Here is a 16067-nt window from a genome sequence, read left to right on the forward strand (position 1 = left end):
ATAGACGAATACCACAGATATTCTTGATGTTACGATGTCACGAGGCCTCATTCCACCTCCCTGGTCGTCTTGAGGCACAAGTCACACAATTACTGTGAACGAAGAATGCTCGTACTGCCCTTGAAACGCCATTGCATGATCAGAAAGTTATAGAGTTTGGGTAGCAATAGCCAGACTGCGCATTATTGGACCTTTATTTTTTGAAGAAACCTTGAACAGTGAACGTTATTGTTTAATGATACCAGATTTCATTGGCCAATTAAAGGAAGATGCAATCAACTACTTGTGGTTTCAACAAGACGGCGCTACTGTGCACGCGGCTAACAACACTCTACTTGTAATGGAATAGTTTTTTGGGATGAAATGTCATCTCAAAAAACTTATGGCACCCTCGCTTGCTGGACCTTACTGTACCAAAATCTGCAGCGTGTCTCAGTCGCCCACGAACGCTTCGTGACTCAAAAACTGAAGTAACTACGTACTTGAGAGCATGACACAGATCTACAGAAACTGTTTCCCTATAAAACAGGAATTGATTTACAACATATTTTGTAAATACTTAGCAGATTTCCAAGCAGTCTGTATTTAGCAAATTATTCAGTGTTAAAATTTAATCCTTACGTTGACCTTCTAAAAGTATTGCTGTTATCCAGCTACAGAGTGCGTTTAGTTAAGATTTAATACTGAACTAAATCTTATTATCATCCAAACTGACACGGAAAAAATAATATTTTTTTCCGTCAGCTATTCCCCAAAGCGTTGCTGGTGTTTCAGAATAAATTTTCTGGTAGAGTACATTCTTCATATTGTTAAAGATGCTTCAATTGTTTCGGGTAAAAGTGCATATACACTACTGGCCGTTAAAATTGCTACGCCAAGAAGAAATGTAGATGATAAACGCGTATTCATTGGAGAAATATATTATACTAGAACTGACATGTGATTACATTTTCACGCAATTTGGGTGCATAGATCCTGAGAAATCAGTACCCAGAGCAACCACCTCTGGCCATAATAACGGCCTTGATACGCCTGGGCATTGAGTCAGAGCTTGGATGGGGTGTACAGGTACAGCTGCCCATGCAGATTCAACTCGATACCATAGTTCATTGAGAATAGTGACTGGCATATTGTATCGAGCCAAGTGCTCGGCCACCATTGATCACACGTTTTCAATTGGTGAGAGATCTGGAGAATGTGCTGGCCAGGGTAGCAGTCGAACATTTTCTGTATCCAGGACCTGCAACATGCGGTCGTGCATTATCCTGCTGAAATGTAGGGTGTCGTAGGGATCGAATGAAGGGTAGAGCCACGGGTCGTAACACATCTGAAATGTAACGTCCACTGTTCAAAGTACCGTCAATGCGAACAAGAGGTGACCGAGACGTGTAACCAATGGCACCCTATACCATCACGCCGGGTGATACGCCAGTATGGCAATGACGAATACACGCTTCCAACGTGCGTTCACCGCAATGTCGCCAAACACGGATGCTATCATCATGATGCTGTAAACAGAACCTGGATTCATCCGAGAAAGTGACGTTTTGCCATTCGTGCACCCAGGTTCGTCGTTGAGTACACCCCGAGTTGATAGTCCATGCTGCTGCAAATGTCGTCGAACTGTTCGTGCAGATCGTTTTTGTCTTGCAAACGTCCCCATCTGTTGACTCAGGGATCGAGACGTGGCTGCACGATCTGTTACAGCCCTGCGGATAAGATGCCTGTCATCTCGACTGCTAGTGATACGAGGCCGTTCGGATCCAGCACGGCGTTCCGTATTACCCAGGTCCTGAACCCACCGATTCCATATTCTGCTAACAGTCATTGGATCTCGGCCAACGCGAGCAGCAATGCCGCGATACGATAAACCGCAATCCGCGATAGGCTACAATCCGACCTTTATCAAAGTCGGAAACGTGATGGTACGCATTTCTCCTCCTTACACGAGGCATCACAACAATGTTGCACCAGGCAACGCCGGTCAACTGCTGTTTGTGTATGAGAAATGGGTTGGAAACTTTCCTCATGTCAGCACGTTGTAGGTGTCACCACCCGCGAATGCTATGAAACGCTAATCATTTGGATATCACAGCATTTCTTCCTGTCGGTTAAATTTCGCGTCTGTAGCACATCTTCGTGGTGTAGCAATTTTAATGGCCATTAGTATAGTATAGAATTCTTTGAATCAGAAATTCATCGAGATAGACATACATATGAAACTATATGTCGCATAATCTTGCTCTTCTTGTCAACCCACAGTGCTGCCCGGTGTTGAAAATCAATCTTTAAGGATAGAATTTCTTGCTACTTGAAAGGTATATCAAAGCGACTAAAGCGAGCAGATATATACGAAATTAGTGTATCGGTTTATTGTAAATTGGCAGCCGAAGTTTTTATTGAATTATATAGTCGGTCCCCAGAAGAAATATTTGTCATTCAGTTAAAAAGAGTACACTTCTCGCTTCTAAGAGCTACAGATAATGCAGAACAGCTACTAGGCGATCATGTGAACCAACGTCAGACATGGCGTTGTTGTGGTGTGTATGTGGCAGTCGGCTGCATTGAAATACGCGCACACGTGGGTGCACTGGGCTCGAGCATACACATATACATGGTGGTTCACGAAGATATGCAAATATTTTAATATGCTATTCTCCAAGTTAAACTGAAGAAAAAAGTTCATATAAACGTAGGTCCTTAGATGTTTAGTTACGGAGTCATGGCTAATAAAAGATTTTGCCTCAAATTTAGCAACTTCGCTAATATGAAGCCACCGTAAAACTGTACGAGGTTAAAGTAAAGCACGATTTCCATTTATTTTGTTGTTATTGATCTGGTGAAGCTACTAAATAATAAATAATAAAAGGCATTCTTATTTTATAAGTAATCTACAAACTACAACAGTTACTATGAGGTTTCACTTAAGTACACCGCTGTTATTATGTTCTTTCACTAAACAACAAAGAAAAGTAACTCGTTTCAAGATTAGGAGACGACTGAAACAACTCACTAACTGTTGCCAACAATGACATAAACGTTTCTACATTCTTAATGGAAAGTAAACAAATTTAGTTGTGCAATAATCTTTGCTTTTCTGGAGGTTCTGGAAAACTACTGCAGATACAATTTTGGGACGTGTTTTATTAGATTCACCAGACCAATAACAACAAAATAAATGGAAATCGTGCTTTACTTTAACCTCATACAGTAAACCTAGGTGCGCCGCACCCACAAAATTTTTAGTCTGAATAAAACAAAATAAAATAAATATTTCTCACTTGCCATTATCAATATGTAATGAACTATTGAAACACTGGTATGGAAGTCAATATTTCTGACCTGTAAAAGATACCTGTTTGTCTCAGATGTCTTTGTGCAAAGGCAACCAAGCAACACACTGACCCACTCCTTACATTTCTCTGGCAAAGTCAAAGGCACTAACCGGAATAACAGTCGGACTATACTCTGAATGGAATCCAGTCGTTTCGGCTTGCTCTCCTTTTTCCTCACAAGTGGCGAGCTACAAAATGTCCAGTCCATTCGTCAACAATTGTTTTAAAACATCTGCTTCCCAATAGTGAGCAATAATAAAGAATAATCCGAGATACAAGGTAGCCCATTGTTACAGACTACCTCGTCGTTATTTCTTTTAAGCGTAACAGTGATGTGGTTTAAATTTTAAGTGAAATTGTTTTCATGTGATCTGGATTGTTATCGATTTATTTGTTGGGACAATAGTTTTGAAGGAAGTGGGAACTTATATTGTAGATTGAAGGGGTGTTACAGCATTAATAGATAGCACAAAAAAAGGGTCTACTGACGGGATGCACGGAGCAAAAGCTCTTCGCGTGGCAGAAATTAATTTTCAAACGTTGCGCTATTACTGGACGTGTGCGGAAAGCTGAAATAAATATTGAGTATTGCTTCTATATACACTTTCGAATTCGAACAGTTTCCTAGTCGCTATGGGTAAATTCGTCCGGGACTACTCTGGCCACTACGAAACAAGGTACCGACATATTATCCCTTATTTCCACACATAAATTAGAAGATATGAGAAATGCAAGAAAGGCGGTTTTAAAGATAATAACGTCCCTCCAGTTTTTAATGCAGCAGGGAATAGCAGTTCGTGGTAACGCCGATGAAGCATTCGTCAGTTGCTGCTGCTTAGGGCAGATAATGTTCCTGACTTGAAATCTTGACTGCAGCGAACTTCATATAAGTGGGTTCCTCACGATATATTGAATGAAATTGTCTCGTGATTATCCAGTGATGTACAGCAAAACATTGTGAAATCCATTAGGGAGGCACTATATTTTTCTGTTTTTGTAGATGAGAGTTTCAACATATCAGTGAAGGAACACCTATCTAAATGTTTCAGATATGTCGATAAACAGCTTCAAGTTGAAGTTTTTATGGACTTCTGTTTAGTAGCTTTTACAAGTTCTAGGACATTGTTTGAAGTGGTCTAGGATGTCATAAGACGTTTATCCTTCGACATAAAATACTGTCGTGGTCATGTTACAATAGCGCGAGCAACGTTAAGTGGACACATAACAGGAATACAAAGCGGGATTACTCAGTTGGAGCCGAGAGGTATATTTGTTCATTGTTCGGCGCGTAGTTTGAATTGGGCAGAACAAGATACGATACAAGTTGTTATTAATGTGCGAGATATTCTAGTGATTCTTCATGAATTAATATCATTTGTACGACATTCGCCAAAGAGACTAGCGGTGTTTCAATAGCTACAAGAAGGCAACGAAGATCATGGTGTAAAAAACGTCCACAGACTGACTTTGTGACCATTCTGTCCTACGAGGTGGTGCGTTCCCGCACAATCACTAAAATCGTTGGAAAGGAATTATTACATTTTCTTGAAATTGTTGGAAGATCCGTCAGAAAAAAAAGTGAAGTCTGTAGGAAAGCTAGTGGATATTTTTCAAACCTGCGTCAATTCAGATTTCTTATTTCCCTGAAAAAGTTTATTTAAGTTTTCATCAGGATTGAGGAACTTCATTGTCCTTTTCAGAAGAGACTATTGCCATACCGAGAAATTAAACATTGGTGGAAACTTTGACTGCAGGTTTAGCTCCACAACAGGATATATTTTTTGAGTTATGGGATGAAACCATTAGGAAAACAAAGCAACTTAACACTGATAACTAGTTCTGCCTAGAAAAAGGAAGATATCAAAACGCTACGACGCAGGTAGTGAGCCTCATACGTATCAAACGCCGGAGGAAATGTACAGACAAATATTTTTTTTAAATGATTGATGTGGTTGTGCACTCGCTAAATCGTAGATTTGGTTCGAAGGTTCTGGGACTTATTTCATAACTTGAAGCTTTTGCTATCGGTGATATTGGTACTGATCGAATCCTGCAGTTGCATGGGGCAGACTGTGATAAAGACAAACTAACACTGCATAGGGACGTGTATCTATATGCGTGCAGAATGAAGAAAGACGGAGTGGCCACCTTGTCAAACATTAAAATTATTTTAAGTAGAGAAGACAGTGGTCCCATTCGTGAAATGCTCACAGAATTTGGTAAGCTAGTTCGGAGAACTGTTACTTCTTGCACCAGTGGGCGGTCGTTTTCAGCACCTAGACGACTGAAAATGTTTTTGCGGTCAGCAATGATACAGAAAATATTGAATGAATTGGCAATTTTGCATGTTAATAAAAATGACTAAAATATTTATATTAGCAAAATTGCAAACAAATTCATATGTTCAAATGACCTAAAAAAGGAAGTGTTTTGTACTGAAAATTGCTATGTCATGATTATTTTTTGGTACGTAAAGTGACTTACTTTTTGAGTTCTGTTCACAAATAAATCTTTGCATAGTTCTTTCTCCAGTCAATTAAAACCATCTGATTTATGAAGATTTTTTTATCTTAATTTGTATGAATGTGTTATTTTCTTTTAGTAACGTGTTGATATCATCGTTGCGCCCTGTAGTCACTGTGCATGTGTGTTGTTTCAAGTATACAATAGCTGATGCAGATCTAACTTAATGCAGAAAGAATCCATCAACTTTACGATTACATATTTTGAGAATATTCATTATAGTAACTCATCCTCATAATCCAAACCCACTAGCGTGACAGTTCTTGCGGAACTTACAGCTCGATGCGGCTACAACTCTTTTCTTGAATAAATGTTATCTTTGATCACTTTATCTCCTCTGGGTTTTAACCTTCGTAAAGCATATATTTTGACTTATTTATTTAGAGTTTCATGCTTCGTAGAGTAAGCGACCATCTGATAATCTTTCATTTAGTTCTTTCCGTGGAATAGATATTGTTAGTTCCCTAGTATTTCTGTTGGTCAAACTTTCAATAGTGTTAATGTTTTGTTGCCAGTAGCTACCGTCAAGGTCAGGATAACTAATTTTTATATCTTTTGCTGTCAAAAGGGATGTCATTAGGGGTATCAGTTATAAATTATCAAGGCGGAAAAGAATAGCGTAGCAAAATCACCATACATGTAATTAAGCCTGTCAGTATCACAGACTATTCAAACGATCGCGCCAATTATCAGCTGGATATAAATGTAGAAACCAAACAGTTTCTTGTTTGACAAAACCCTTCAGCTTGGAGGGAAATGGTTCGACATAGGAGGTGGCTAACCAAAATTATAGTATGACACGAAACTATTTTCAAGTGTCATGCCAATCGTTGCATTCAATTCGTGGTGTAAGAAAAGCCCAGTTGACGCCTGTATGCATTCATAACCAAGCGAAAGTGAGCACGTGTGAAAATAGGTGCTTGAGCTCATTGTGAATATGATGATAACGCTGAAATCCAATAATATAGATTTTCGTGAACGTAGGGAGAAAATAGGAAAATCAAGCAGTGGAAACTTTTTAGCAACCATCAAGCTAATCGCAAAGTAAATTCCGGTATTACGCAATCTAATAAATAAACCGAAACAGACCTACATGCAAAAATACCTTATCCCTTCAATTCAAAATGCCCTATCCTGTGCAGTTGAAAAAGAAATTATTAATGACATTAACGCTGCCTCATTATTTTCTGTAATTACACATGCAGCATAGGACATTACAAAAAGAGATCAGTTAACTCGGATGTTTAGATATGTTACAGTGGAAAGCCTTGTGACGTGAAGAGAAAATGAAAGCTTTTTACGTGTTCTGGAAATAAAAGATCAAAGTGCAGTAGCAACAGGAAATGAAATACAATAAGTGCAATAGATGGAAAGAGACTTTTTAACAAAATGCTGTGGTCAGGAGTATGACGGTTGTGCCAGTATGTCAGGCATACACAAAGCTGTCAGAACGAGAATTCAACGAAGACAAAAGTCTGAAAAATATGTGCATTGTACGGTGCACACTTTAAGTCTAGCACTTACCAATGCTACATGTGGAATTCAAGAAGTCAGGTCCTTTTAGGACACAATACAAACGTTGCATCTTCATCTTTTCATCAGACATAGAATTAAAGGTTGAGAAATTTTGGTACCTTTTTGCTCCTTAAAAAGCTTAGCCCAACACGTTCGTCTTCAAGATACCAGTCCGTAAAAAGTCCATCGTTATGCTTATGTCTGTTGGACTACTTAACGCTGCGTAAAAAATGATATTGATTTCTAAGTGAAGGGAAGTAAGGGAACAAGCTGTTGCTTTGAGAAACCAATCAAAGAAATGTTAAATGATTTTTTCAGATAGCGCTGCAAGAAAGCGTCACAAATTATGCAATCGGAAAACGCAGAGATTGATAAAGTCTGTTCTCATGTTCAGACGCAGCTGATAATTTATCTTGCTGTTGACATAATTTTTAAGAAGCAACGTCATCGCTACATCTTGGCAAATAAACTGAACATTTTAATGGCTTTTTGTACATCACTGTAGCCAAGTAAATGGGCAAATTTGAGGATATGTATAATGTTAATCATTTCTTCAGAACTATTTTCCCAAAAATTTATAAATTCTGCTTTCGACGAAGAAATTCACAGTGCGGTAACACTTCTTCAAAATGAATATGAGGAGGATTTATTCAGTAAATTCCAAGATAAAAAAGCTCTAAAAAAGAAATAGCCTCATTAACATCGGTGATTGATGAACAAAACTATTAGTAACAGTGAATTCAGTCGTAGCTGTATCGTTCCATATTAATACACAAAATTCTACATGTTTTCAACTATTCCTGTTGCTGTTTCTTCGGCTGAACACTTATTTTTGTAGCTCACACTATCTGTGGAATTCTATGACCTGGGACAGAGTTAGTGAACTCAGCCACCACAGTATCCAAAGTGATCTCTGATTCCAGTGAAACAATCAACACCTTCCAGCACAGAAAGTAAGCCGCATGGTCCAGTTTCACTAGGAGTCAAAGTGAGTACAGTAAGACTTTATAAGTAAAAATCAATCAAACAACAGACAGAACTGTATGCCTATGCTTATTGATATTAGCTGTCAATCACCATAAAGTTTTTAATTTTTAATGATATTTATCGATATTAATAATTTAACGAATGATTTCTGTGTTCATATTACATGGGATTTTACTAAAACTCTACATTAAATTTCTATTTCTACCTACTGTGATGAAAGTCAGGTTAGTTAATGATAGGTCATACATTTTATGTTAGGGAGTCAGGATTTTTATTTTTGCATGCAGGCCCGTCGTGCGTTACACCTCTGGGTCTGTGGGTTCGTCCAAGCACATTTCAAACTGAGTTTCATCTCATTTCTGTTACCTTTAAGTCAGCTGTGTTACCGGCTGAACTAGGACAGTATCAATTAATACTTATAGTACCAGTATATTTTACTTCACCCCATGAACCATAGACGTTGCCGTTGGTGGGGAGGCTTGCGCGCCTCAGCGATAGAGATAGCCGTACCGTAGGTGCAACATCTATGTTCCTTGGGTGCAACCACAACGGAGGGGTATCTGTTGAGAGGCCAGACAAACTGAGTAGGGGCAGCAGCCTTTTCAAGAGTTGCAGTGGCAACAGTCTGGATGATTGACTGATCTGCCCTTCTGACACTAACTAGATCGGCCTTGCTGTGCTGGTACTGCGAACGGCTGAAAGCAAGGGGAAACTACAGCCGTAATTTTTTACAGAGGGCATGCAGCCCTACTGTATGATTAAATGATGATGACGTCCTCTTGGGTAAAATATTCCGGAGGTAAAATAGTCCCCCATTCGGATCTCAGGGGGGGGGGGGGGGGGAGGCGGGACTACTAAGGAGTACATCGTTATCAGGAGAAAGAAAACTGACGTTCTACGGATCGGAGCGTGGAATGTCAGATCCCTTAATCGGGCAGGTAGGTTAGAAAATTTAAAAAGATAAATGGGTAGCTTAAAGTTAAATATAGTGGGAATTAATGAAGTTCGGTGGCAGGAGGAACAAGACTTTTGGTCAGGTGAATACAGGGTTATAAATACAAAATCAAATAGGGGTAATGCAGGAGTAGGTTTAATAATGAATAAAAAATAATAGTGCGGGTAAACTGCTACCAACGGAGCGTGGAATGTCAGATCCCTTAATCGAGCAGGTAGGTTAGAAAATTTAAAAAGGGAAATGGATAGGTTAAAGTTAGATGTAGGGGAATTAGTGAAGTTCGGTGGCAGGAGGGTTATAAATAAAAAATCAAATAGAGGTAATGCAGGAGTAGGTTTAATAATGATTAAAAAATAGGAGTGCGGGTAAGCTACTACAAACAGCATAGTGAACCCATTATTGTGACCACGATAGACACGAAGCCCACGCCTATCACAGTAGTACAAGTTTATATGCCAACTAGCTCCGCAGATGACGAAGAGATTTATGAAATCTATGATGAGATAAAAGAAATTATTCAGATAGTGAAGAGAGACGAAAATTTAATAGTTATGGGTGACTGGTATTCGATAGTAGGAAAATGAAAAGAAGGAAACGTAGTAGGTGAATATGGAATGGTGGCAAGAAATGAAAGAGGAAGCCACCTGCTGGAATTTTGCACAGAGCATAACTTAATCATAGCTAACACTTGGTACAAGAATCATAAAAGAAGGTTGTACACATGGAAGAGGCCTGGAGATACTCGAAGGTTTCAGATAGATTATATAATCGTAAGACAGAGATTTAGGAACCAGCTTTTAAATTGTAAACATTTCCAGGGGCTGACCACAGTCTATTGGTTATGAACTGTAGATTAAAATTGAATAAACTGCAAAAAGGTGGGAATTTAGGGAGATGGGACCTGGATAAACCGACAGAACCAGGGGTTGCAGAGAGTTTCAGGGAGAGCATTAGGGAACGATTGACAGCAATGGGGGAAATACAGTAGAAGAAGAATGGGTAGCTTTAAGGGATGAAATAGTGAACGCAGCAGAGGATCAAGTAGGTCAAAAGACGAGGGCTAGTAGAAATCCTTGGGTAACAGAAGATTTATTGTATTTAATTCATGAAAGAAGAAAATATAAAAATGCAATAAATGAAGCAGGTGAAAAGGAATACAAACGTCTCAAAAATGAGATCGACAGGAAGTACAAAATGGCTAAGTATGGAAGGCTGGAGGACAAATGTAATTATGTAGAGGTATATATCACTAGGTGTAATATAGATACTGCCTACGGGAAAATTAAAGAGACCTTTGGAGAAAAGAGAACCACTTGTATAAATATCAAGAGGTCAGACGGAAAACCAGTTCTAAGCAAAGAGGGGAAAGCCGAAAGGTGGAAGGAGTATATAGGGGATCTACACAAGGGCGATGTACTTGAGGGAAATATTATGGACAAGGAAGAGGCAGTAGATGAAGATGAAATGGGAGATATCATACTGCGTGAAGAATTTGACCGAACACTGGAAGACCTAAGTCCAAACAAGGCCGCGGGAGTAGACAACATTCAGTTAGAACTGCTGCTAGTCTTGGGAGAGCCAGGCCTGACAAAACTCTACCATATGGTGATCAAGATGTATGAGACAGGCGAAATACCCTCAGACTTCAAGAAGAATACAGTAATTCCAATCCCAAAGAAAGCAGATATTGACAGGTTACCGAACAATGAGTTTAATAAGTCATGACTGCAAAATACTTATACAGACGGGTGGAAGAACTGGTAGAAGCCGACCTCGGGGAAGATCAGTTTGTATTCTGTAGAAGTGTTGGAACGCGTGAGGCAATACTGACGCTACGACTTATCTTAGCAAATAGATTAAGGATAGGCAAACCTACGTTTCTAGCATTTGTAGACTTAGAGAAAGCTTTTGACAATGTTGACTGGAATACACTCTTTCAAATTCTGAAGGTGGCGGTGGTAATAGTCGAGGGGCATGAAAGGGAAATAGTGCTTGGGAAGGTAGTGAGACAGGGTTGTAGCCTATCCCCGATGTTACTCAATCTGTATATTCAGCAAGCACTAAAGGAAAGAAAAGATACAGGGTGTTTCAAAAATGAGCGGTATATTTGAAACGGCAATAAAAACTAAACGAGCAGCGATAGAAATACACCGTTTGTTGCAATATGCTTGGGACAACAGTACATTTTCAGGCAGACAAACTTTCGAAATTACAGTGGTTACAATTTTCAACAACAGATGGCGCTGCGGTCTGGGAAACTCTATAGTACGATATTTTCCACATATCCACCATGCGTAGCAATAATATGTCGTAGTCTCTGAATGAAATTACCCGAAACCTTTGACAACGTGTCTGGCGGAATGGCTTCACATGCAGATGAGATGTACTGCTTCAGCTGTTCAATTGTTTCTGGAGTCTGGCGGTGCACCTGGTCTTTCACGTGTCCCCACAGAAAGAAGTCACAGGGGTTCATGTCTGGCGAATAGGGAGGCCAATCCACGCCGCCTCCTGTGTTTCGGATAGCCCAAAGCAATCACACGATCATCGAAATATTCATTCAGGAAATTAAAGACGTCGGCCGTGCGATGTGGCCGGGCACCATCTTGCATAAACCATGAGGTGTTCGCAGTGTCGTCTAAGGCAGTTTGTACCGCCACAAATTCACGACGAATGTCCAGATAGCGTGATGCAGTAATCGTTTCGGATCTTAAAAATGGGCCAATGATTCCTTTGGATGAAATGGCGGCCCAGACCAGTACTTTTTGAGGATGCAGGGACGATGGGACTGCAACATGGGGCTTTTCGGTTCCCCATATGCGCCAGTTCTACATCTACATCTATACTCCGCGAGCCACCTTACGGTGTGTGGCGGAGGGTACTTATTGTACCACTATCTGATCCCCCCTTCCCTGTTCCATTCACGAATTGTGCGTGGGAAGAACGACTGCTTGTAAGTCTCCGTATTTGCTCTAATTTCTCGGATCTTTTCGTTGTGATCATTACGCGAGATATATGTGGGCGGTAGTAATATGTTGCCCATCTCTTCCCGGAATGTGCTCTCTCTTAATTTCGATAATAAACCTCTCCGTATTGCGTAACGCCTTTCTTGAAGTGTCTGCCACTGGAGCTTGTTCAGCATCTCCGTAACGCTCTCGCGCTGACTAAATGTCCCCATGACGAATCGCGCTGCTTTTCGCTGGATCATGTCTATCTCTTCTATTAAAAATGGTTCAAATGGCTCTGAGCACTATGGGACTCAACTGCTGAGGTCATTAGTCCCCTAGAACTTAGAACTAGTTAAACCTAACTAACCTAAGGACATCACAAACATCCATGCCCGAGGCAGGATTCGAACCTGCGACCGTAGCGGTCTTGCGGTTCCAGACTGCAGCGTCTTTAACCGCACGGCCACTTCGGCCGGCTATCTCTTCTATTAATCCAACCTGGTAAGGGTCCCATACTGATGAGCAATACTCAAGAATCGGACGAACAAGCGTTTTGTAAGCTACTTCTTTCGTCGATGAGTCACATTTTCTTAGAATTCTTCCTATGAATCTCACCCTGGCGCCTGCTTTTCCCACTATTTGTTTTATGTGATCATTCCACTTCAGATCGCTCCGGATAGTAACTCCTAAGTATTTTACGGTCGTTACCGCTTCCAATGATTTACCACCTATGGCATAATCGTACTGGAATGGATTTCTGCCCCTATGTATGCGCATTATATTACATTTATCTACATTTAGGGAAAGCTGCCAGCTGTCGCACCATTCATTAATCCTCTGCAGGTCTTCCTGGAGTACGTACGAGTCTTCTGATGTTGCTACTTTCTTGTAGACAACCGTGTCATCTGCAAATAGCCTCACGGAGCTACCGATGTTGTCAACTAAGTCATTTATGTATATTGTAAACAATAAAGGTCCTATCACGCTTCCTTGCGGTACTCCCGAAATTACCTCTACATCTGCAGATTTTGAACCGTTAAGAATGACATGTTGTGTTCTTTCTTCTAGGAAATCCTGAATCCAATCACAAACCTGGTCCGATATTCCGTAAGCACGTATTTTTTTCACTAAACGTAAGTGCGGAACCGTATCAAATGCCTTCCTGAAGTCCAGGAATACGGCATCAATCTGCTCGCCAGTGTCTACGGCACTGTGAATTTCTTGGGCAAATAGGGCGAGCTGGGTTTCACATGATCTCTGTTTGCGGAATCCATGTTGGTTATGATGAAGGAGATTTGTATTATCTAAGAACGTCATAATACGAGAACACAAAACATGTTCCATTATTCTACAACAGATTGACGTAAGTGAAATAGGCCTATAATTATTCGCATCTGATTTATGACCCTTCTTGAAAATGGGAACGACCTGTGCTTTCTTCCAGTCGCTAGGTACTTTACGTTCTTCCAGAGATCTACGATAAATTGCTGATAGAAAGGGGGCAAGTTCTTTAGCATAATCACTGTAGAATCTTAAGGGTATCTCGTCTGGTCCGGATGCTTTTCCGCTACTAAGTGATAGCAGTTGTTTTTCAATTCCGATATCGTTTATTTCAATATTTTCCATTTTGGCGTCCGTGCGACGGCTGAAGTCAGGGACCGTGTTACGATTTTCCGCAGTGAAACAGTTTCGGAACACTGAATTCAGTATTTCTGCCTTTCTTCGGTCGTCCTCTGTTTCGGTGCCATCGTGGTCAACGAGTGACTGAATAGGGGATTTAGATCCGCTTACCGATTTTACATATGACCAAAACTTTTTAGGGTTCTTGTTTAGATTGTTTGCCAATGTTTTATGTTCGAATTCGTTGAATGCTTCTCTCATTGCTCTCTTTACGCTCTTTTTCGCTTCGTTCAGCTTTTCCTTATCAGCTATGATTCGACTACTCTTAAACCTATGGTGAAGCTTTCTTTGTTTCCGTAGTACCTTTCGTACATGATTGTTATACCACGGTGGATCTTTCCCCTCGCTTTGGACCTTAGTCGGTACGAACTTATCTAAGGCGTACTGGACGATGTTTCTGAATTTTTTCCATTTTTGTTCCACATCCTCTTCCTCAGAAATGAACGTTTGATGGTGGTCACTCAGATATTCTGCGATTTGTGCCCTATCACTCTTGTTAAGCAAATAGATTTTCCTTCCTTTCTTGGCATTTCTTATTACACTTGTAGTCATTGATGCAACCACTGACTTATGATCACTGATACCCTCTTCTACATTCACGGAGTCGAAAAGTTCCGGTCTATTTGTTGCTATGAGGTCTAAAACGTTAGCTTCACGAGTTGGTTCTCTAACTATCTGCTCGAAGTAATTCTCGGACAAGGCAGTCAGGATAATGTCACAAGAGTCTCTGTCCCTGGCTCCAGTTCTGATTGTGTGACTATCCCATTCTATACCTGGTAGATTGAAGTCTCCCCCTATTACAATAGTATGATCACGAAACTTCTTCACGACGTTCTGCAGGTTCTCTCTGAGGCGCTCAACTACTACGGTTGCTGATGCAGGTGGCCTATAGAAGCATCCGACTATCATATCTGACCCACCTTTGATACTTAACTTAACCCAGATTATTTCACATTCGCATTCGCTAATAACTTCACTGGATATTATTGAATTCTTTACTGCTATAAATACTCCTCCACCATTGGCGTTTATCCTATCCTTGCGGTATATATTCCATTCTGTGTCTAGGATTTCGTTACTGTTCACTTCCGGTTTTAACCAACTTTCCGTTCCTAATACTATATGCGCACTATTTCCTTCAATAAGAGATACTAATTCAGGAACCTTGCCCTGGATACTCCTGCAGTTTACCAATATTACGTTAACTTTTCCTGTTTTTGGTCTCTGAGGACGGACGTTCTTTATCAACGATGATAATGTTCTCTCTGGTAAGCCGTCAGGTATTTTATCGTTTCGCCCAAGGGGGGGTCCCTCTAACCTAAAAAACCCCCGTGTGCACGCCACACGTACTCTGCTACCCTAGTAGCTGCTTCCGGTGTGTAGTGTTCTGTTTATTGACGAAGCCGTCCAGGTAAAAATAAGCTTCGTCAGTAAACCAAATGCTGCTCACATGCATATCGCCGTCATCAATCCTGTGCACTATATCGTTAGCGAATGTCTCTCGTGCAGCAATGGTAGCGGCGCTGAGGGGTTGCCGCGTTTGAATTTTGTATGGATAGAGGTGTAAACTCTGGCGCATGAGACGATACGTGGACGTTGGCGTCATCTGGACCGCAGCTGCAACACGGCGAACGGAAACCCGAGGCCGCTGTTGGATCACCTGCTGCACTAGCTGCGCGTTGCCCTCTGTGGTTGCCGTACGCGGTCGCCCTACCTTTCCAGCACGTTCATCCGTCACGTTCCCAGTCCGTTGAAATTTTTCAAACAGATCCTTTATTGTATCGCTTTTCGGTCCTTTGGTTACATTAAACCTCCGTTGAAAGCTTCGTCTTGTTGCAACAACACTGTGTTCTAGGCGGTGGAATTCCAACACCAGAAAAATCCTCTGTTCTAAGGAATAAACCATGTTGTCTACAGCACAGTTGCACGTTGTGAACAGCACACGCTTACAGCAGAAAGACGACGTACAGAATGGCGCACCCACAGACTGCGTTGTCTTCTATATCGTTCACATCACTTGCAGCGCCATCTGTTGTTGAAAATTGTAACTACTGTAATTTCGAAAGTTTATCCGCCTGAAAATGTACTGTTGTCCCAAGCATATTGCAACAAACGGTGTATTTCTAT

The sequence above is a fragment of the Schistocerca nitens genome, chromosome 2, assembly GCF_023898315.1.
Source record: "Schistocerca nitens isolate TAMUIC-IGC-003100 chromosome 2, iqSchNite1.1, whole genome shotgun sequence".
NCBI classification, from domain to species: domain Eukaryota; kingdom Metazoa; phylum Arthropoda; class Insecta; order Orthoptera; family Acrididae; genus Schistocerca; species Schistocerca nitens.